Source organism: Sinohyriopsis cumingii, chromosome 11 (genome assembly GCF_028554795.1).
Source record: "Sinohyriopsis cumingii isolate HCF-2022 chromosome 11, ASM2855479v2, whole genome shotgun sequence".
NCBI classification, from domain to species: domain Eukaryota; kingdom Metazoa; phylum Mollusca; class Bivalvia; order Unionida; family Unionidae; genus Sinohyriopsis; species Sinohyriopsis cumingii.
This window is the reverse complement of record NC_142971.1, coordinates 56996560-57020952: the sequence shown is the minus strand read 5'-3', so window position 1 is coordinate 57020952 and position 24393 is coordinate 56996560. Positions and strand designations below refer to the sequence as shown.

Below are 24393 nucleotides of genomic sequence, written 5' to 3'. Positions count from 1 at the left end.
ATGAAGTCATATATTTTCGTGTTTTGTAAACTGAGCAGTATAGCTGAAGAGCACCAGCGTGCATCGATTTAATTAGCTTTATAATTTCTGAAATCTGCATTTCCATTGATTAACGCAAAAGTCACCAAAACATGACCCCTAATCGGTGGCCGTCCGAGCTTCATCCAGGACAGTGGATATCTGATTTTAATCAGATTGTGTAATGTCTTATCTATCATCGGAGAGTGGCGTCCACCATAAAGAGCAAATTGCCGATTGCGCGTAGAACCCATATTGCAACTCATGCATAGCTTCTAAAAGAACTCAACCAGAGTACACACCCTGTCATAGGCCATGCAATGCAGGTTTTTCCGTTTAAAAAAGAACTAAAAAATAAATAAATATGTGAACTCAATTAAGGAACGTTATGATAATATACCAGCCCAGAAAATCTTGGAATGTTCCAGGGAATGCGGATTGTATAACAAATTGTGACATAGCTTTTACTATTATGTATTCATTCACGTCAATCTTTTATTTTATGTAGATATTACTTTTACGTTAACCTTTTATTTTATGTAGATATTACATAATTTTAACATCTATACCTCTTATGCTTTCTCTTGCCGTGTTCATGTTTCCAATTGGTTGCAAGGGTATATCTTCCAAAATTTGATTGTACAATTCTTTATATTTAAATTTCTGAAGTTAAGTTTTTCATCGGCACCATCTATCCAGTGTTTTGCTGCCTTACCATTTAAACCAGAAAGATATATACATTTGTGGGACTAAATAATTTGTTTAAGAATGAAAACGATTCTAAGATTTTGGGGGAATTGAGGCGTCAAGATCAAATATCCAATTTTCATTTTCAGCAAATTGATTTTGGGTTTTCAATTAGGGATATTTTAACTATACGAAAACTTTAATATTCTACTTTTCTTTTCTACAAATCTAAATCGTTTAAATAATTCAGTCCAATATGATTGTAAACCGAATAATTTTGATTGTAAATGGTTGTCATCACTGCCCCCCAAAAATGCATGTGAGATGCATAACAAGTTAATAATTAAATATGTTTTTAAAACAAACATTCGTTTCGTATCGAGGTTATGTAGTGAAGAGGTACCGGAAGAAAGTCAGCAGTTGTCTGGTAGGTATGTTTCAATTGGTCAGTGAAGTAACCAGTAACTTGCTTCCTAAGGGAACTGTCTTCCTCGTACATAGTAGTCACAATCCCACCTTCATATATATGGTTTGGCGTATTGAGTCTCTTATTAAACCGTGTATATTTAGCGGCCTAGTTGACACGTATACTTCGAAAACATCCTTCCAGAACTAGTGCAACTCAGCATTCCTTAAAGTACATGCAAAATCTCCAGGTAAAACGATGTCATTTGCATTCATTGTTATGTCTTGGTCATATCTACAGAAGGAGTGTAGTATTTGTTGTCTTACACATAAAAATGTATATTATTTGCATGCAATATATTATTTTATTGTCTTTTATCCTGCTGCTATCGTTAACATTGTGCATGCTTTTAACAATAAAATTGTCATAGTTCTTACCTAACGTTTTAAATGCACTCTTTTTCGTTCTGAATCTTATACACCCTAAGCCGAAGATGCACGGTCTAGTTATATTGGCTTTAAGACAATAATATCATTCATCCCGGTAAATTAATATGTAACAAACTGACTACCTCATAATCCAAGTTCAAGCAATCTGTAGCTAATGTCAGTGCAAACAACCTATAAAAAATAAACTTTTCACTATTGATTATTTAAAACAACAATTTAGGTACAATTCAGGACAACATTATAAGCAATCAGTATTCTGGTACATATAATGTATTATTTTATGCTCATTTTTGCATTTGGTCAATAGCATCGGCATTTTTATTTTCCAGGACTGATTTAAAAAATTCAGGACTTTCATGTGTCTAAGTTAATGTGTTACCGTCGGTATAATAATAGTGTGTGATTTTCTTGTCAAATAAAATGTGTCATTAATAAGTATGTTAAATAGCCATGTGTTATACTACTGATATTTAAGTATTCACTGTTAGTAGAGCAGCAGGGAGGGCGAATCCTACAAAATTTAGAAGGTTCCAAATGTCGAAATAAACCCTCCAAAAAAAAGGGTTTCAACCGGAAATAAACCGTCGACTACGTTTCAAGAGGAACCCTTAGAGATAAACCTCCTTGGTGGGGGGGGGGGGGTCCTCCTGAGTTTGTCCAAATATGGTTTCTGGTTGAAAAACCTATCAATGGCGCTTCGATAAAAAAAAATGAACCAATTCGTTGTTGTCGTCCTCCCTGCTGCTATGAATTAAATTTTTTTTATCAAGACCAACTCGATACCGTGTTCGAGGATCATGTAAATTGATTGTTATAAATCCGTGTGGGGTTATTTTAGCACGACTAAAGAAATTTTTAAATTTATTTATGTCCATATCGCCGCTACACCAGGTCTGATGAATATTTCGTAACGTGCGAGTATCAACTCCGTTAAAGACAGTAAGAATATTACAGTTATCTCTGATCACTTTAGGAATTTGTGTATATCGCTGGGTTACATAAATTACATCTGTGTTTTTGTGTCTACCTCTGGAAAATATTCTGGCAGGATTTGATTGTTTATCCAACATTACGTCATCATAAACAACTAAATTGCTAATTGACCCATCAATATCATCAATACTTGGCGCTTCATTGATGTCATTTGTAAATTCAACAACATCGTCTCCGCTTAACGATTTTGCGCTTTCATTATAATCTTTTAACACTTCATAGCATCGTTGATCGTCTACAGATGGTGCTACCAAATACAATTTATCCCATTTCATCCACTTCATTATTAAATTAAGTAACAACTGCGTCTTACCACTCCCAGATGGACCAATGATAATCATTTGAATAGAATGTGGTAGAGCTGCGTGATGCTTAACTGGTTCTCGTCGTTTTGTAGCAGAAAAGTCAGTGATTTCCATTAGATATAATATAAAATAATATGGAGTTATATTGTGTGAAATGCAGGGCGCGTACACCAACAAGTGATCTAACATCCATTACAACAAAAAATAATAGATCTGCGGTTACGGGCAAGTGTGAACGATGTGGTACAAACAAATTTAAATTTATTTCCACTGGCAAGTCAGGTGAAAAACCAAAACCAAAGTCAAAACCAAAATCAAAGCCAAAGCCAAAGTCAAGTAAAAAAAAAAAAGCAACACGGAGGTGATATTGCAGCAAAATTAACAAAACTACCCGGTACTCCGTGGGCTAAATACCCAGGAGAAAAACACCTCCCAGGATATAATTACTGCAGCCCTGGAACCCGACTTGATATCAGACTTGATGACCAAGATCAACCAAAATCAGGTGAGTATCCGATAAACACTATTGATAAGGCGTGTCATGCTCATGATGTAGCTTATAAAAGTAAAGATCTGCAGCATAGACATCTCGCGGATGTGAAATTAATTCACGCGCTAAATTCCATCACTGATAAATCTCTCAAGGAAAAATTAGCTAGTTGGTTAATAAAATCCGCAATGAAAGGTAAATTAGCGTTAGGTGCTGGTAATTAATTATAAATGGAGTCGATTTATTATTCCCCAAAAGGATATCGGAGGGGTAGCGCAGCAATTAGTAAACTCGCTGAAGCAGCAAAAGTTACGCACGTTACTGCTAAAAATTGGTTATCCAAACAGGCAATATGGCAAATTTACCAACCACCGCCTAAACAAATTCACTTTGCACATTTTGATGTTAGTGTTCCTAATGAAGTTCATCAGGCTGACGTATTATTTCTGCCACATGATACTATTAAAATCCGAAGACGTCAAATAACATATAAATACGCGTTAACTTTAGTTGATGTTGCAAGTAGATACAAAGATGCGGAACCGTTAACGACTAAAACAGCATCTGAAGTAGCCAATGCTTTTGAACAAATTTATCAACGAGGACTTCTACAATGGCCACATCTATTACAAGTTGATCCTGGCAAAGAATTTCAGGGTGCAATATCATCGCTGATGAAGCAACATAATGTCAACATCAGACGAGGACATACTGCAATTCACCGTGATCAGGCAATTGTTGAGCGATTTAATCGAACTCTTGCTGAGCGGTTATTTGGATATCAATACGCGAAGGAATTCATTCAGGACAAGAGATCACGCGAATGGGTCGCAAGATTACCAAATGTGATAGCTGCATTAAATAACGAGATTATTCGAACCAACATGAAACCTATTAACGCAATTACCAAAAAACATATACCACAACGACGTGATTTTTCAACATAGCCGAATCTGGGTGATGTCACTGTGAGATATTTATATGAACCAGGTGAACTTGAAGGTGGTAGAAAAAGAGCGACTGATCCTATCTGGAGCATCACTACACACAAGATATCTAACATAACTAGATCTACTGGTAGACCAGCAATCTACAGACTGGATTCAACTGCTTCTCAACGTGGGTTTACGCGTGAACAACTACAAGTAATTCCCGAAGACACACAACTACCGCCCAGATCACTTACCCAGCACCAAGGGTGCCAACACCCCTACGCCGGTTGCACTCGAGACAGGTCAGCTACACATTTTCGCGTGTATGACCACGACTGTTATCCTTTCTATCTACGGTGAATTGTCTTGGATTATTACTCGAATACTGCCACAACATTATACAATTACAGCTCGCACAGTGATTATTCTGCTGTTGTTTCAGTGTCATGATAAATTCAACATCAAGGTCAAACTCTCGATAATTTTTTTTTGTCACTCTGTTTGTAACCAGTTAATTTTTTTCTTATTATATCACTGTTGTTTTCATTATTAATTTCATCAGCCATTGACTCATCCAAGACAATTCTCCGCAGTTGAGATATTCTTCTGACTCTGGATACAGTTAAGTAAACTAAGTCTGACCACTCGATACGATCATCAATAATCCAAACAACTGTATCAGAGATAGTCAGTCCTTGAGATGAATGTATCGTCATTGCGTATCCTAGCGTCCACGGGGATTTATCAGCGCGCAGTGCATCTTCAACAACATTGATATCAACTGCAACAACATCATTTAATACGAGATTTTGTTTCTCGGTCTGTCCTGGTATATCAACGTCAATATTCTGTAACCGCGTATCAGCTGGTCTATAACACAATGGCACTGGCAGTGTTGGAAATTTTTTCTTGTGTAATTGAAATAACTGTTGTTGAAGTGTGTCTCTGACTATCTTTCTACTTGCCACTATCAAATCGTTTGGTCTCCACGTTTTCCAAAAGTCACTCAATGAAGTCTCTGAAATCACCTTGCGCATTATTTCACATTGAATTTTATTCGGTTGTAGTCTGATTAATTTCTTAAACTCGTTTAATTCTGCATCAAGCGCTCTATAATCACCAATTATCTCCTCGTAATAATAAACAAAATCTTTTAACCACAAATGTGGGGATGGTCCAACAAACGGAGGTGGCTGACCGTGATCGCCGCATATTATCACAGCTGAAATTTTTGTTAGTAACCAATCGAGAAATATTTTTAATGTTTATAACGGTATCGTACATATTTCGTCCCAAACGATAATCCTCGGAATATATTTCTCTCCCATTCTATAAGGGGTCCATGTGTCGCCCTTGTATCTGAAAAAGTTGTGATAAGTGCATGAGTTAACCCCTCGTTGTTTCATCTCTCGCGCGAGTCTGTGTGTAGGTGTTAACACGATCATATCCGAATTCCGAAATAATTCAATCGCTCGAGTCGTCTTACCAGACCCTCCAGGCCCATTGAGATAAACAGTCTTGTGTCTGGACACTGGATCGTACACAGATGGTGCACTCGACATTTCTGATAATTCTGATTTATAATAACTATCTTTAATCTCAACGTCTGCGGACTCACAATAATCATATACCATTTCTTCTTTCGTTCTCCACGAGCCCCATGATTCATCATCAGTTGTAAAACGAGTTACCGAATTCAGGTATTTCTTGTTGATGTAAAATGAGTCCGTTGCAACTCTAACTGCAGTGTCAGGGAATCTATTTATCATCAATAGCAAATTTATAGAAACATAAGCTAACATTGAAGATCTTAAATGAGTATACTGAGGTGACTCGCCATCAGTATAACTTACAATTGTACCCAGCCGAGTTCCATCAGATAAATAAGCTTTATCTCGACTTACAAATATACCTCTCGCAGCTGCATCAGCGACCACAAACTTATACTCGGCGGGATCCATAATCAGTCTTGCATAATGTCGTTTATGACCATATGCACCACCCTGAGTAAATTTACCAATTATTCTTCTACCGAGATCTTTCGCGTTTATTTTCTCTTCGAGGTTGGCGATTAATGTATCGTAATCATCACTTTCGCAATCAACCAGTTCAGGTGTTGGTAACCAAACTTCAGTCTGTGCCCGATATGATATAATTGCCTCACTGACCGTCAACGATACCAGTATTTTGCAATCAAGCATATATCGTAACAACACTATTGGTGCCCAGCGCTTTTCACTAAAATGCCGACCAAACCAAGCATAACAAAATAACATGAAGACCCATAGCCATTTCGAATGACACGACACGAGCGAATCCTGTTAGGTCAAAATCAGGTAATGGTCCATTAATAGCCACCCGCGTCATCGAGTTTGTGGGGTATCCAAATCTTTTAAAGTATCCAGAGCATTCTCCCATCCCGAGAAAGCTTCCTGGATAACACGCAACCATATCAACTGATATCATTTCCTTGTAATTATACTTGGTATTCCACAATCCGCCGTGTCCGTATTCGCAACAACTTAATTGTACATCTTCAATAAACTCACTTCGGGTTGGCTTCCAGGAATTTTTTTCTCTGGCAGCATGGGCTACAACTGATGGAACAGTGAAACAATTAGTTAATAATCTGTCAATATCTTTTGAATATCTCTGAGCAAGTTTTCTCATTGTTTCATGAAAAGATTCTTTACAGTATATATCATTATCTGAACTCGAAAATAACCACACTCACACAGGATCGTTTTCAGCTATCTGTTTAATAAAATCAAACATGACTCTCAGAGTTCCTTCCTTCGGAATTTTCCGAAGACGGGTAAAATCTCAGTTCGATTTCGTGGAAATGTTGTGACTGCACTGGTTCAAGCGCGAGCGATATGATCAATGATATTTATTGGAGCTCCGTTCCGATTATATTCTGATTTTGTATAATACTTCCCCTGTTATCGTTGCTACGGTTATGGGGAATCTTAATGCTTTTTCCAACTCGGCAACATCGTTTATTGTAGCTCCTGTATCCTTAACCGATTCAGCCCATTTGTTTATTTTTTCATGTCGTAACGCCGTTAGACCGTTTCCGCGCATCGCATTTGTGAAATGTTCTGTTAGTCGTTCAGCTACACAATTCAGCTTTGAAAATTTCATTGGGGCAAGATTATTAATGTTGGTTTTTTTTTTATCGGATAAATTCCATAAATGACCCCGGTCACAGGATACGCTCGAGCGTAATATGGTTTATCAATCCCAGTCAGTACTCCTGGTTTGGAATCTTTACTTAACAGAGCGGTTTTTCCATTAGCAAGGACAGGGTCACGTTTGTCACGGATAATCCACCTGTCATCATTCGAGCGCATAATAAACTTTACTCTGAAAAAATATTTTTGATTGAGGTAATCGATAATTGTTTTCGCTTGTGCCTCACCCACTGTAGCGTCCCTGACATCGTCGTCGCGTATAATTTTGAATGTAGACCACACGTGAGATGCTCCATCATTACGAAATTCTTCTTTGGCATCTCTGATAATATCAATCAGACCAGTCAGGGCTTGCCTCCGCGAATCAGGGGTTAGTCTGTCAAGATCAAATCTAGAAGCTTTCCGGGGCTTGATTGCAGATAATCTCTCAAACTCTTCCATATTATATTTAAGACAAACATTTAAATAAGAAATATATATAATGCCTCAAACCAATCAGTGCAAGTGGCTTAAATTGGGATCTGTAACTCCTTGTAACAAATCCTGCAGAAAGGAATTCTGCGGAGAACATTTACAAAGCATTCGGAAGGGGGTTTAGGACCAATACCGTGTCTGCAATGTGGTATTCGAGTCAGGGGTAAGACACAGTTATGCGCAAGTTGCGGGGGGGGGGGGGAAGATACCGTGAACTTAAAAGATATTATAACAAAAAAAATAATAATGATGCGCTAAAATGTGAGCGCGATTATATAACTAAGTTCTCAGACAAATATAAATTAGACAAATAACATTATTATATAAAATGAACCAGGAATTTGTCCGACACCCAATCATCAATAATTACGAAGCGTCACGTGATGGCACAATTAGGCATTGCAGGTTGAAAAAATCAGTTGGTGATGTTAATAATGCTGGTTATCTAAAGTGCTGGGAAGAAAAGATATCTCTGTCATCGTTTCGTGTTTGAGGTGATTCATGGGGTGATCGAAAACGGTTTTGTGATCGATCATATCAACAACAATAAACTTGATAATAAATTATCCAATCTGAGAGCTGTCACGCCAAGCGAGAATTCTGCACGGAAGAGACTGGTAAATTTGTAAAAATTCCTAGAGTTGTCAGATCTCTCAACATAAACACCGGTGAAGAGAAAATATTTAAGTCAATGTACGCGGCTGGCAAGTATTTTGATATTCACCGGATGTCGGGCCAACGTGTTGCAGAAAATATAATCAAATCAACGTTTTCATATAAATTTAATAGCTGGATTTTATTTCGTTATATAGATAACGGAGATAACTCTGCAGCGACTGTGTAAAAATCAATTATGGATTTCTCTCCCAGCGCAACCCACGTCATTAACCTTTACAGGTTAATAATTCTTCGTGTTACCTAACACGGAAGTAAAACATCTCCAATTACTTCCTTTAACAAGTCAAGGATTTTATCAATAACGGCAGGCGTAATCGTTTATTTACAATAAATAATATTTTTTTTCACAAACAATATACTTGTTTTACTGAATTCGTTTGGTTTCTTGGTTCATCTGCATTTTTTCCGTGATTATATTTAAGAAAAAAGAAATACGAAAAACCACGCCCACCATATGAGCTATTTTTGAGTTTTCAAGTATCAGTCAGTTTATATACTACAGCGTCCGAATTATATACTGGGGTTTCGAAACCCAAAAAAGTTGCACACCTCCCGCGTTATCATCCCTCGCGGTGACATTTTGCACCTCGCGGGATTGGTTCGGGGAGGGTGTGCAACCTGTTGAGCGTAGAATATAACCCCGTATATATCTGTACTGTCCACTACCCGTCAAACCTGCCAAAATGTTATAAGACAATTTGGAGGAAGCACGGTCAATAGTGTATATATCTTGTGCTGTCCTTGCACTACCCGTCAAACCTGCCAAAATGTTATAAGACAATTTGGAGGGGGCACGGTCAATAGTGTAAAAAAAACCCACACCATTTCTGGACTTGCTAGGATGTTATAAGACAACTTAGAAGTTCACATAAACGGTGTAAAAAAAAATTTCTTTTTAAATATATAATTATATAAATAATGAATTACGAAAATATCAATGATGTAATTGTTGCTATTAAAAAATTAGAAGAAAACGGAATTAATATATCTGATGAATTAAATCCTAAAAAAATCATGTCTGATTTTGAAGCACTATATGAGGCTAAATTGGAAGGTCGGTATATTTTGCCTGCTCAGTATAAATTTATAAAGAAAATCCAGACAGAGTTATATAAATCACTAGCTACAATAGAAGAACAACGACTGGATGAATTTGTCCCTCTCTGCCGTGCAATCGAAAAAATTAGATCAGCATTATCTGAAGAATATGAAGCCAGGAAGGTAATTCATACTGGTGCAAGACAGTTGAAAAAAATGATATCAGATCGTGAGTTAAACCCCCCCTTGATGAAATCAAAGTGATTAGTTGGAAATGAAGTCAGGTACGTGGAAATGAAATTGAAAGTAGAATGTCAGTCTCGTTGCACTGACAGATTTTTTTTTTACCTGCATAAATACAGATAATATTTTTTTTTACCTACATCAATCTGACCTACAGCAATCTGACCTGCATCAATCTGATGAGTTATTTTCACTTGTATCAATCTGATTTGCATCTGTTTCACTTGTATCTGTCCCTGCGTTAATAAAAAAATCTTCATTAGCGAATACATCAATAACTAAATCAACTGTGCTGACCGGGGACTGCATAAACACCTCTTTGATGTAGTTTTCAAGTGCTTGTTTGTCGTGTATAAAACCTTTCACGTGCTGGTACATATATAATACTCGTGTGATTAAATAGAAATCAAGGTCTGTCAGGAAAAAATAAAATTCTTTGCAGATAAATTTTTTTTTACTGAATTCGCATGATTTTGACTAGTAAACCCCCGTCAGAATTAGCAAATCGGACGATTTTCATGATTTTGACAGGCATATTACACTTCAAAATTAACAAATTGGACGATTTTCATGATTTTGACAGGCATATTACCCTTCAGAATTAACAAATAGGACGATGTGCACAAAATATATATAAATAAAATATTTTTACTGTTGCTTGTGCACAAAAATAAAATTATTATACTTGCTTGTGAATTTCAGTCGATTTTTATGATTTTGACAGGCATATTACCCTTCCGAATTAGCAAATCGGACGATTTTTTTTTAATGATTTTGTCAGGCATATTACCCTTCCGAATTGAGAAATTTGACAGTTTTTCAGTAAAAATATAAATTCTTATAATTCTGAACGACAGTAAAAAAAAAATGTCCACGCTGACCGTCAGGATTTTTTTTTGAATGAGATTTTTAGGATAGAAATCCTTAGGATGAGATCTTTACGATTTCACAAGTAGATTAATATGTAGCGTTTCATTTCTTAAATCCAGAAGGTGGCCAGATTGGTCTGTTAGTTTGAAATTTATTCTTGATAACAGTGGATTATAACACTGCAAATAAACCTGATTGATCGGCTCTTGCACAATCAGATATCCAGGTGGTTCTTTCGGGGTGAATGAATAAATAACAAATCCTTGCTGGGCTTGATTTGATGCTGTCGTGTTCGTGCTGTTGCTGCCATCAATGACATCACACACAAGGTTGACCGCGACCACAGGGGTTATATTTACAATTTCCGGGGACACATGTCGGCCTGTCCCTTCTGAGTCATTATTGTGCCGAAGAATAGTTGCCGGTGGCAGTGTTTTTTTGTACTGTGCGAGTATGTCATCGAAGAACTCATCAATGAGATCGCTGATTTTTTTAATTCGTCTGCGTTATACCCGGGAAAATTTAAAATCTGGCAGCGTAGCTTCTGTTAGCGAATATGCAGTTAAAAATCGTTCTTTATAGATACCCTTGTCAGTAATCATCTTATTGACGATTTGCCGGTTAATATATTCCATGTCGGATACAAGCTGTTATATCAGAAAGATGTTCATAAAAACTCTGGCGGAGTTTTTCTTGTTGTATTTTGTGTTCTTGATTAATGATTTTAAAATATTCAATGATTTGACTTAACGTAATGACTCCCTTTTCTTCAGCTAAGGGAGCTGGCTTAGAAACAATCATCCAGTTCATATTATTTTCGTCAAAGAATAAAAACCTATCGATCCACTTTGAATTTTTTATATCAAGTAAATGTTGTTTGTACGATGGTTCAATTTCGTGGTATGAAGTCTTATCCGTGACATAATCAGACTTTTTAGGTTCTGGTGGTATTGGTGGTGCTTCAGGTGGAATTTCAGGCCATCCTAACACTGTTCTGATCGAACTCTGATATATATATATATATATATATATATATATATATATATATATATATATATATATATATATATATATATATATATCCACAGCGTAGTCTGGGGTGCTTATTTCGATCGCAGAAGACAGGGTTGGTTCATGAACGGTTATTGCTATCTTGGATTCTTTTCCTGTGATATTTTTTATTCGCCGTTGTAATTCCTCATTGATTTCTTCGATTTGATAAGATCCGGTTGGTATCCCAATGACGTTCCAGTCCGGTGTACCATCTTCTTTATTTTTATTTGCAAACACAAACGAATTATTTGCTGGTAATCCACCAAACGATTTTGATCTGATATTGGGCCAACTGTGGTATACCCGTAATTGTGCTAGTGCGATTTCTTTCACGGGAATTGCAGTTGGAAAATTAATACTAAATGCAGGGTTAGTCGAACTTACCGTTATCATTGAAATTCTTTGGGGGCTTGTATTTTCGACTATCTGTTGAACTAATTCTGTCGTTATCTGTCTTTGTTGTTTTTAAATAGCGGGTGCAGTCTTCGTACATCTTAACCATTAACACGAATTTGGAATCTGATATTGTTGTTTCGTCGATGCTTGATGATATCAACGACGATAATTTTGAGTATGCGGATGGTGCTGTGTTTAGTTGTATGACATAATCGTGTAATTTTGTGCTCGTGCACGAGGATATTTTTTTCGCGATTATATTAAAAGCCCCTGCGATTGCCGCTGATGAAGAGACGCATATCGTTACTGCGATTGTTACTGGTGTTAGTGCTGATAATACTACTCCGGTGGATGCAACTAATGCGGATACTGAATATACTAACGCATCCAGGATGACTGCTCGTCGTTTATATTTTTTTACTTTTCGGTTGTACTTGTCGATGAGGGTTTTTAGCTCTGATTGTCATTTGCGCACTTGATCATATCTATATTGTTGCGCATCTAATGTTGTTGTTGATGCTGTTGTCGTTGACTTCCTCAAGGGGGTCATTTATTATCTTAGGCAGTAACCAATTGAGGTGTTACAGCTACAAATTCCAAACACCACCAATACGATGTTGCGTTTAATGTCATATCGGCTTCTTCCATTATAAACTCTTCTTCGGTTCCGCTATTTATTATTACAGTCACAACCCCGGAAAACCTGTCGGTGGAATGTCGCCAAGGATATGTTGTGAAAATCTCAAATTTTGCAGCACTGAACACAGAAAACCTGTACACGCCAGTGGCTGTTGCGGTATATTTGATAGTATTATTTTGTTTAGACCATGTTGCGAACCCAGATGATACCGTGTATACTATGCTGGTAAAATGCCCAGGAGATACTCCAGGTGGAATTTTAATCAAACTGGTTTTGTTAACGATGTCAGGAATCCCACTTACGATATCTTGCTGTGTTTGTTTGATTGTGTCAATGTAGGTTTTGATATCTTGCTGTGTTTGTTTGATCGTGTCAATGTTGGTTTTGATATCAGAAAGATTTATGTCAACGTTGTGCGGAGTACCGAAGAATCCTTCTGTGGTTTCATTAATTTTTTGAAAGTTTCTACGAAGTCTTGAAAACGCGTTTACGTGAACGTCGTATTCGGCTCGCACGTGGACAATTTATTATCTACGGTGCCATAGTTAACGTCAACATACTTTTTCGTTGCAGCATCTTCGTCGGATGTTGGATCTCTTAAAACAACTATTTTGGGTCCGTTCATGCTGAGTTCACCTGTCATTGTGTCACCGGTATTTTTTAAACGATTTGCTACAACTTTTTTCATCTCGTCTCTGAAACTTGCAACTGATACACTTGAGTCTCTGATTTTTCTGCTGTCAGTAAACACAGGAATGTTATCCGGGGTAGCTCCGAGAACCCTGAGAACTATGTCATTGAATTTGATATTGCTGGTTTTTTGCTTGCCATGTCGGTCCTGAAAAATAACAACCGCATCTGGGTCTATCCCGGATAACGATAAAAGATTGTAGATTTCATCTTTGGTCGCATATTTTGATAAATCTACATCACCGCGTTTTTTTTTATCTTTGCTTCGATGAGAAATCTTCCGTAAATATCTACCATTATTCTCTTAAGGATTGTTTAAATCGACCCGCGGTATACTCGTGCACGACTTTGTGAGGTGATTTGGTTGATTTTGATATCGCGTCAAGCACATTTAATACTTCACGGCCACATATTGGCGGATCGGTTAGTGTTTGTGTTGGTAGCGTTGAATACCACATTGGAATTGGAGTTGGAGTACTTCGTACTCTATGCACATATTTGAGGAATTCAATTGGCGGTGCTAACCCATACGAATCGAAATAGATAATTCCACGTGGATCGATCGCGTAAGCAACCCAGTGAGTTCCTGGACCATCGCTGTTATCGAGATTAATAATTCCAGTTTCTGGATTATTCGATTGTTGTGGTAATTGATCTCACATAAAAACACCTTTGAAATTTTTATTTTAAGTTGTTTAGCAGCATCGAGCAAATCAAAATTTGACATCGGTGCGTCTTCGTATTGTGTCAAAACCGTTTTGGGTACCATGAAGGCGGAGTTTCTGGAAGTCTTAGACCCCGTCTTTTTTTGTATCCTTTCCCAGTTGCTTTCTTTAATGCCATCCCAGCAGCTGTTCCAACAGCTCCTAACGCGGCTGCTTTTGCGACAGTTGGGGCAGCAGCAGCTATCAGCGCTGGTATTGCTGCGAGAAGTGGAAATATACCACCTGTTTTAACCATATCATTGATGGCTTTTGGAGCGAAATCAAGTTGAACTCCGGTTTTTGCCTGCTTCGCTTTATTGAAATGTTTTAGTTGGGTTTTAGTCAGCGATAACTTGTTTGGACCACCATCAACAATTTGATCTTGTTTTAGTGTTATCGTTGCCCCACATGCACTTGCGTTTTTCGATTGTAATTTCTTTACCTGACCAGAAGTCAAAGTGACAATAACGTGACTATATGGCATTTTATAATAAACACGATTGATCTAATTGTCTACATGTTTTTGAAAACTAAATTTTTCTATTGGTGCATCAAAGACTCTTATTCGGCCACCAACACCTTCAAGTAACATTGTCCTATCGCTGAGTATAACAGCAATTGCTCTGTACTCAGCTATAACCCCTTTTAACACTTGAACTCTGAAATGCACATCAACGACAGACTGTCTAGTTAAATCAAGATGCTCTAGTGAGAAGTAATAGATGGTATAATATTTCCTAAAATCCAATTGTGATATTTGCAAACCAGTATCGATATTTATATCACGCGACAGATATTTCATCAAGCGATAATGCACACATGCAACATGATTATTCGTAAAATTTAATTGTATATTTTCAGATGGTTCTTGATGCCCGTTTATTTTTAAAGAAACATCAGTAACACCAAGTGGATCAAATATCATATGTCTACGTTCTTGTGAGTTCATTCGTGTAATATCTTGAAGAGTAATGAAAATATGTCGCGGTGCAGAAACCCCCTACTGTGATGCTACATGCCATGTAAATAAACCGTTAATGGTACGTTGAACACTATCTGTGGTTACTGTAAGCCATGATAACAACGATTTACCACCTTGATCCATAAAAGAAAGTAGTCGCGGTTCTTCAGTAATTGCCGGAGTCATTACTGGCATCCACAACAAAAGTTGTTTTATTTCTACTTTACCAGCGTCACCAGCTTCTCGCCATAAGGCATCATTGTCATCATTTTTTCTAAAAAACATAACCGTGTGTTTTACTCCATAAATTACCTTTCGGACATCTCTGCAAAATCCAAATATATGCGACAGCGGAATGGCACAAGAAAATTTTCTACGATTCCCTTCCAACATTAATTTACGCGTATGAAAACCTAAATTGTAATTCAGATTTGGTCCTATTACTGCAAGTGTCTCCGCAGTACCAGCTGCGTTTCTCACATTAGCCGTAGTCATAGGATCCGGATTAGGTTGATCAGAATTATCCTTATAAAACATCATCGATGGACCAGCTGATTTTGCATAATCATTAGAGTATCTTGCCAAACCAATTATTGTTGAAGGCACATCAACATTGTTTTCAATTGACTCAATTTTTTTTCCGTCAATGAGATACGCAGCGCTTTCAAACAAGGCCGTAATTCCGTTATTGACAAAACCAATTTTAAAACCCGCGCCATATTCTGTATCATTTGTTTTTAAAATTTCACCTTCTACTTCGATAAACGCCTCAGCGGGCAAGAAATATCTACTTGTATCTTGAACCTGTAATTCAATTCGTCCTCGTTTATCTGGACTTTGTACGCCATAAGAATAATGCTGAAAATCACGCACCGATTCGTCCTTGAGTACTGGTGCATCCATGTCGAACGCTGGGTCAGATTGACGTTTAAAGATTTTATTATAATTTATTATCGTCTAAAAAGAAGACCACTTCCTGATATAAAACTTGTATTTATTTGTTCAGCCCCTTGATTTATCAACTCTGCTAGTTTTTGATTTGCGGCTTGATTTATTACTTTACTGACATTTGCAGGCATCACTTCGGTGCTTGGTAATTTCACCGGCGGGTTTTGGTCTACGTATTAATCGTGCTAGTCTATCCTTGATTGCCAAGAGCGCTTTACTAGCAGCGCTACCAACAGCACCAGTAGCTTTATCACGAACAACATCAATAGCTTTCATTGATAATTGTTTTACGATCGGCATTGCTTTAGGAACTATCCTCGCGAATAAACCCTGAACAACATCACCAAATCCATCTCCGTAAGTTATTTTGTATACTGGCAATCGTGAATTTACCACCCTGACCATAACTGACCTACGACGAGAATCGTGTATGGTCATTTTATATAATTATTTATTTATCTAACAACTAGTCATTATGACAGTCATCAGCAAGCTCATTAATAAATTCTCGGTAGATATCGATATCCATGATACCACCTTGAAATAATCGCCGACAGATATCAGCTGCTTCATTAATTCTTTCTGGTGAGTTATTCCCAGCTCGCTTTCCTCCTATGAGAACTTCTAACCGTTGCGCATCATTAATGATATTGTTAGGACAGTCAATAAAACCACTTCCTAGACCACTGCCAATAGGGCCGGATTCTCCTTGAGATCGTCGCTGCTCGGCTGTCACACGTTGTTTAAATTTTATATAATCGGGATCCTTTAGATTAATCTGTGAATCTTTGGAGGCAAAATACAATGAAACAATCCAACTTTTAGGTGTTACTTTTTCAACGTATTCAGGTTTTAGAAAATTTCTTCTAGACTCATGACCACGTATAGCAACATCGAATAATTTATCCTGGTCAATAAAAGTTCTAAGGGCATCTTCAGTAGACATTCCTACAGGGTATATTGATGGTGCTAAGGAGGTTTTAGGCTGAGGTTCCGACTGAGGTTGTGATTGTATTTGTTGCGGCGATGAAGACTCCTCCTCAGGCGGTGAATAAGGAGGTGGTGGCGGTCGTGATGCAGAATCAGCAAGTTTTTCCATATCCCTTATCAATTTATTATATTCTTTTTTTGACTAGATTTTTTTTGTAACGCACACGATACATCCATTTTACAAAAGTTTCATTGTTTATGGTGGCATATGCTGGTTTTAACATTTTATCTTTTTGATTTAAATTTCTAGTATTAAGGCGGGTAAATTATCTTTAGTCGTTGTTTCAAGTCGCTCAAGCCCATCGTTGTTAAATTTTGCAATTAGTTCAATATCTTCTGTTATCGATTTAGGTTTAGGCACAAGTTTTTCTCTTACGCCAGCGACTTCAGTACGAATTTCGCTGATACCTCTAAGTATTTCTTCTTCATCGACTGGCAGAGGTTGAGCTGCAGCTATATCAGTTGGAAGATCTCGTAAAATCTTTTTTGTTTTTTTAGTTCTCGCTACTATTTTTTCAGTCTGCTCAGCGGTCTGTTTTAATATTGGAAGAATACTCTTTCTTCGTTCCTCTTCCTCCTTAATATCATCCTTAGGATCTCCCAATAAAGCTCTTTCAGTGACCGCAGCGGCTTTTTCAGTAGCTGTTACAACGGGTTTAAATAATTGTTCCGTGCCTGTAGCGTATTCAACTTGTGATTGTTGCCGCGCTTGTAATTTTTGTCTTACAGAATCTCTCACAGGAAGAAATTTTTTTTTATTGCTTCTAGTCGTTCTCGAGCTAATCTAGTGGTATACACTTCTCCAATATTTGCCATTATCAATAACATAAATTTTTAATTCATAGCAGCAGGGAGGGCGACGACAACGAATTGGTTTATTTTTTTGTAATCGAAGCGCCATTAATAGGTTTTTCAACCAGAAACCGTATTTAGACTAACTCAGGAGGACCCCCCCCCCAAGGAGGTTTATCTCCAAGGGTTCCTCTTGAAACGTAGTCGACGGTTTATTTCCGGTTGAAACCCCCCTTTTTTTTTTTGGAGGGTTTATTTCGACATTTGGAACCTTCTGAATTTTGTAGGATTCGCCCTCCCTGCTGCTAGTAGTTATATTTGCCGCTTGGCGTACAAATGAAACCGTATTACAAGTGGCTGACCTTAATTAGTGGTGACTTAGTAACATGGTTGCAGTGGACTTTATTAACTATCTTTTGGGGGGACAATGCAAAATCCCATGTTAGATTTATTCCAGGGGTTAATATGCGTGGGTCACTTTGAAAACAAATAGGGCGCTTGAGGACAGCTGGGTCGATTGGGAGACAAATATGTCACTTGAACAATGTAAATAAAATCAGACCTCCACTGTCCTGGGTGAAAGATTTAACACCGACCGACCAGGGGCCATGTTCTGAGTTAGCCAATGGAAATGCAGCTTTCAGACATTTTAAATTGAATCAAATTGTTCGGATCACACTGGTGTTCTTCAGCTATATTGCTCAATCTCCATAATATTAGACACCACCTGATTGGCTGATAAAATTAGCAATTATGGTAATAGCATAGGTCTCCAGAACATGACCCTTAAGTGGTCACTGTTTGATCTTCACCCAGGACAGAGGAGATCTGATTTTAATCAGACTGGTTTCTTGGGGGACAAATCGGCTACCTGGGGAACAATAGGGTTTTTAGGGGCAAAAAAAGTATTCATAGAGACAAACGAAAAGGGTAATAGTAAAGGGTTAAAATGGTGAGTTGAACACACACACACACACACACACACATTTCTGGTTAAGTTTTAGTTTTGTCAACAAAGACAAACAAACAAACAAGCACATACGCACAGCACGTAGACAAAACACAGCTATCTATAACATCATTGTATGATGCTGTAAATAGCTATAATCAAGGGAAAAAACACGCTAAAATGGATGTGGCTAAAAGTAATGCTAATATTATAAAATTGTCCCTGAACTTAAAAGAATGAAGAAGAAAAACAAAAAATGTAACATTAAATTAAATTGGTTTAGACCTGTGTATCAGTTAGGGGTAAAAGACTGAGTCAAAAATCCATTTGGTGTCAGAATTGGGGAAGGGGGGGGGGTCAGACTGTGTAAAAAACAAACTTTGGTATCAAAACTGGGGGTCAAATTAACATTTTGGGGGTCCCTGAAGTACAAATGAGAGTAAAGGGAAACACCGTTAGACTAAAAGTAGTACTAATATTGCGACTCTAGCGGCGACTGAGAAAAGCCGGAACATTAATATTCAAATGGCTTAGACTAAAAGTAGTACTAATTTTCTGAAAATGTACCAGACATTAACGGGGACTGAAATTATCCATAATTTTTGTAAAAACAAATGACCAAGACTAAAAATAGCACTGAAATTCCGAATCTTTACCACCCGTTTCGTCTGATGGTAGGTATGGGGACACTTCACAAGACGTTTTGGGTTCTGCGTATGGTATAGGTGGTGTGCTGAATAATATGTTTGTGAGATTTCATCTCCTTTTAAACAATAACCCTATCTTCTGATAGTTGGTGTTGGAATATAGGCATTAAATAAAGGCGTTTTAGGATTGTGTATATGGGTGTTACGCAATACCTGATATGGCTTGGCTAAACCACCATAGATTCCAGTATTATCAAGGTGACGTGTTTGGCGCACCATAGCATTTTGTAAATATAATTTTTCCTTGCACCGCGTGACGCCTACAGTGCTTGCGCAGCATGTGCGTAATACATGTGGCGGGATCGCCATTATGTTTTGCCTAGTTCGAGCCAATGGGTTGGGTGAGTCACAGTCTTCTTAATTCAAATAGCAGCGGGGGGGGGGGGCGAATCCTACATTTGGCTAAAACGTCATTTGGTTTAATTGATACTTTCTGCAACTCAACGATCTAGCGTCGTCAGCGCCTGGTAAAAAAAAAACGACGTCGTCGTCGGGGGGGGGGGGTAATTGTCCGAAACGTCATTTAGTTTAATACACTTTCTGCGCGCCGATCCCAGTGTCGTCAGCGTCCGGTAAACACAGCGACACCCACGTTGATGTCATCGTCGCCCCCCCTGCTGCTACACATTACAATAAAAATTATTTACGATCTCACAAATAGAGTAACCACTAACTCTTCATCTTGTAAATCAATTAGATTATTTGACTGATCAGTAAGTCTGAAATTAATTCTTGTTAACAATTTATTATGGCATCTCATATAGACTGGATTAATTGGACTTTCAACTATTAAAAACCCTGGAGGAGCCGTTGGTGCAAATGAATAAAGGATGTATCCCTGTTGAGCTTGATTTGATTGTTTGGTATCTATCTGATAACTTCCTTCAATTGCATCGCATACTAAATTGAGCGCTATCACCGTCGATATATTTACGTTATACGGAGCAATATGTCTGCCGCCTCCATCTGGGTCATTGTTGTATTTAAGGAGCGTTAAATCCTGTTTAGGCTCGGCGAGAAAATCACCGATAGACTTCTCTAGTTCGCGCGCGTTGTATTCGATAAACTTAAAATTCGGTAAATCGGCTTCTGTGATATTGTAACCGGTTAGAAACTTTTGTTTGTTATCATCGTTGTTATTAATTATCGTCTGAATGATTCGTTCGTGGATATATTCCATGTCCGATACAAGTTGATTTAACACTTCAACGTGCTTTTGTGAGTTTGTCCGCCGTAGTTGTTCCAGCTGTATCCGAAAATTACGATTGATCTCAGCGAAGTAACCAATGATGTCAGATAACGTGAGCGCTATGGTAACAGTTGATTCATCTGTTTTCTTAACGATAAAATCCCATTGTATGGTTTTTTATCTGTGAATATAAATCTTTCGGCTAATCTTTCTTTTCTTATTTCAGATAAATCATTTCGGTATGATAGATAAATTTCATTGTATGATGGCACACTTGTGTCAGGTTCAACGCGTCGTTGAGGTTTTTTTCAGGCCATCCTAGTACGGTTCTTATTGAACTGTTATAAATGTCTACTACGTACCCCTCCGTGGATATCTCAATGGACGATGACAACGTCGGCTCATGAACTTTTATAGCTATTTTTGATTCCTTACCGGTGATTGATTTTATTCTACGCTGGATTTCAGCATCAATTTGTTCAATTTGGTAGGACCCAGTTGGTATCGAAACCTCTTTCCAGTCTGGTGTTCCATCGGGTTTATTACTGTTTGCGAACATCAGCGAGTTATTTGGTTTCTGATCATTAAACGCTACTGATCTGATATTAGGCCAGCTATGATACACCCGTAATTTCGCTAGCGCTATTTCCTTTACAGGAATCGGCGAAGGAAAGTTTACACTGAATTCAGGGTTTGTTGACGTTATCGATATCATGCTTGTTTGTATCGGAGTTGTGTTCTCCGTGATCCGTTGAAGCAGTTCGAGTGACATTATTGTTATCACTAAAGTTATTTTCAATTTCTAATTTCAACATCGCGGAGGTATACAACTGGGTCATCGCGAAAAATTCAACATCGGATATAAACGAATTATCTATCGACAGCGAGATCAATTCGGATAATTTCGAGTACGCGTCAAATACTATTTGGTGGCGAACTGTATACTCGCTGAGTTTTTTCTGAGCACACGATGATAGTTTTTTTGTAATTGCGGTTGCAATCCCCGCGATTGTTGTTGCCGCGGAAATAGCAATCGGAGCTATCATTGTAACCGACGACAAAATAACACCCGCGCCGGCCATGATCCCGGATATCGAGTACACAGCGACGTCAATCGCGGTTATCTTTCGATGGTATTTTTTTATTTTTACATGATATTGTTCCGAGCGCGCCTTTAAATCGGCGGCGTATTCTCGCACAATGTCGTATCTGTAACGTGACGGCGAATCCATTTATTAAATACATCACCGTTAAATTAATCGACGTTAGGTATAACACCGGTTGCAAATTGTGATTTTCGCGTTCGTGGTGTCGCTGTTGAACATTGTATCGTAGCCGGATTACCGTTGCGATACCACCGCCGTGAAATTAATAACCGGCGGAGATGCTGTCAAGATTTGGTGGAATAGCAGATACATATTCTAGTATCCAAGGTACTTTTGTCCTAACTATTTTATTGTCGGATGTAGATACGTGAACCGCAGAATATTGTCTGGCATCGTTTATATATGTTATTGTGTTAATACCAGTTCGGTCGGGTATCGCGACAAGCAACGTAAATGGAACACGATGTAATGTTGTAAATCGATTACAACCTTGTACACCTTGATGGTCAAACATCACACTATTGCGGTCGCCACCCTTGACCAAATCGAGGACCCCACTAGCTACCGTGTACACGATGTTATCAACATGTGTGGCGGGGTGTGGAATTTTTATTTTGTCGATGGACGTGCTAAGGTCCGTAATCATCCTAGCGAGTGCGAGTAAATCCTCGGTAAGTTTCGCGACATCGTTTCTATTCTTATTAATAATGTCACCTAAATCATTTTTTACTTTGTCGATCAATTTCGTTTTGATATCTTCAAAAAACTTATCAGCGACGCCGCGGGCGGATTTTTGCTCGTCAATGAACGTTTTAATTTCAGCGAGGGTCGGTGTAGATATAGCCGGGTTTCCAAAAAAATCCGCGCTAAGCTCGTTAATCTTAAGTCGTTGTTGAGACATAATATGATCGCGGATGCTATGATAATTTATTGGGAATTTTGGGGGGGCGACAACACCCGGAAAAAAATTCTCGATGATCTCGCTGACCTTAAGTCGTTGTTGGGTTGTTATATGCAAGTAGATGTTATAAAGACTCTCTTGAATTTTTTTCAAGGCCTATGTTGTTAACCTCGGCGGGAGTAAACAATTTTTTTTTTTTGTTGCTATAAAAGAAGTTAGTAAAAAGGTCTTTGAACCCAATTCGTTCAAGGTCTTTAATATACCCGTTGTCGTGGTTATGACTGTCAATGAACGTTTTAATTTCAGCAAGAGTCGGTGTAGATATAGCCGGGTCTCCAAAAAACTTATTAACGATGTTTCTGCGAAAACTACTATACCTTCGTATATGATCTTCCAACTCACTAGCATGCCTGGCAATCGCGTCTGTGATCGTGGATACAAGCTCACCCGGTTTCAATTTACCATCGCTGGAATACAACGCCATTTTGTTCTCGTCGACACCGTGTTGTCGTGTTAAAATATCATTGAGTGACACATTACTGGTTTTCAATTTACCCTGGCGATCTTGAAATACAACTATTTCGTCCGGGTCAATATTTACTAAATTTAGTGTCTCAGCGATTTCATCTTTGATTATTTTTTTTACATCTCGTGTTTCCACGATGGTTTTTTGCAGCGCTGACAGAGGCCGTCCCCAAATATCAGCCATTGTTATTGTAAAAACACTAGTGATTTCAATTTCGAGTTTCAACCCGACCACTCGTATATTCATTTACGACCACATGAGGGGGTTTTCGCGATGATGAAACCTCAGCAAGGACATTTAATACTTCACGGCCACATATCGGTGGGTCATTTAATCGTTGTGTTGGCAGTGTGGAATAAAAAACCGGAGTTGGAATATGTTGTATATAACGCATGAACTCGCTCGGCGGTGCTAATCCATATGAATCAAAATAGACAATCGCGCGAGAATCAATCGCGTATGCGACCCAGTGGGTTCCTTTCCCGGTGGAATTATCGAGATTAATGATGCCTGTTTCAACGTGCCTTGGTTGTGCCGGCAATTGATCTCTCATAAAAACCCCTCTGAAGTTTTTTATCGCTAACGCGTTAGCGGCATCTATTAAATCAAAATTGGATAACGGAGTCATTAAACCGTTCCTGGTAGTCTTAGACCCTTTCCGCTGTACCATGAATACGGGGTTCCTGGCAATCTTAGACCCTTTCCTCGCTTCTTTTTTTTATGCCCGGATCCCGCACCGGTTGCTTTTTTTAGTGCCATTCCTGCCGCGGTACCAACAGCTCCTAACGCCGCCGCCTTCGCCACCGCTGGGGCAGCCGCCGCAATTAACGCTGGGATCGCAGCTAACAACGGGAATATCCCACCGGTCTTTATCATGTTGTTGATCGCTGCGGCCGAGAAAGTAATTTGAGTACCTCGCTTGTTCTTGAGCGCATCATTGAAATGTTTTATTTGACGCGTCGTCAATGATATTTTATTTGGGCCATCAGCCATCTGCGACGGCTTCAACGTTATTGTGGTTCCAGATTGTTTAGCTGATTTTGATTGCAATTTTTTGAGTTGAC

The 24393-nt window shown here is 38.3% G+C and overlaps 1 protein-coding gene across 3 annotated transcripts in view; it reads right to left on the bottom strand.

Moving 5' to 3' along the window:
- Positions 1-24393, bottom strand: part of LOC149788507 (uncharacterized) — a 101304-nt gene that overhangs the window by 36589 nt on the left and 40322 nt on the right. For 2 of the 3 annotated variants that reach the window (XM_089975723.1, XM_089975725.1), the window contains exon 2: positions 1109-1336. The exons of the other annotated variant lie outside the window; for it this stretch is intronic. The gene's annotated coding sequence lies outside the window, so the exon portion shown is untranslated. The remainder of the gene's footprint in view (positions 1-1108; positions 1337-24393) is intronic. 3 annotated transcript variants of the gene reach the window in all.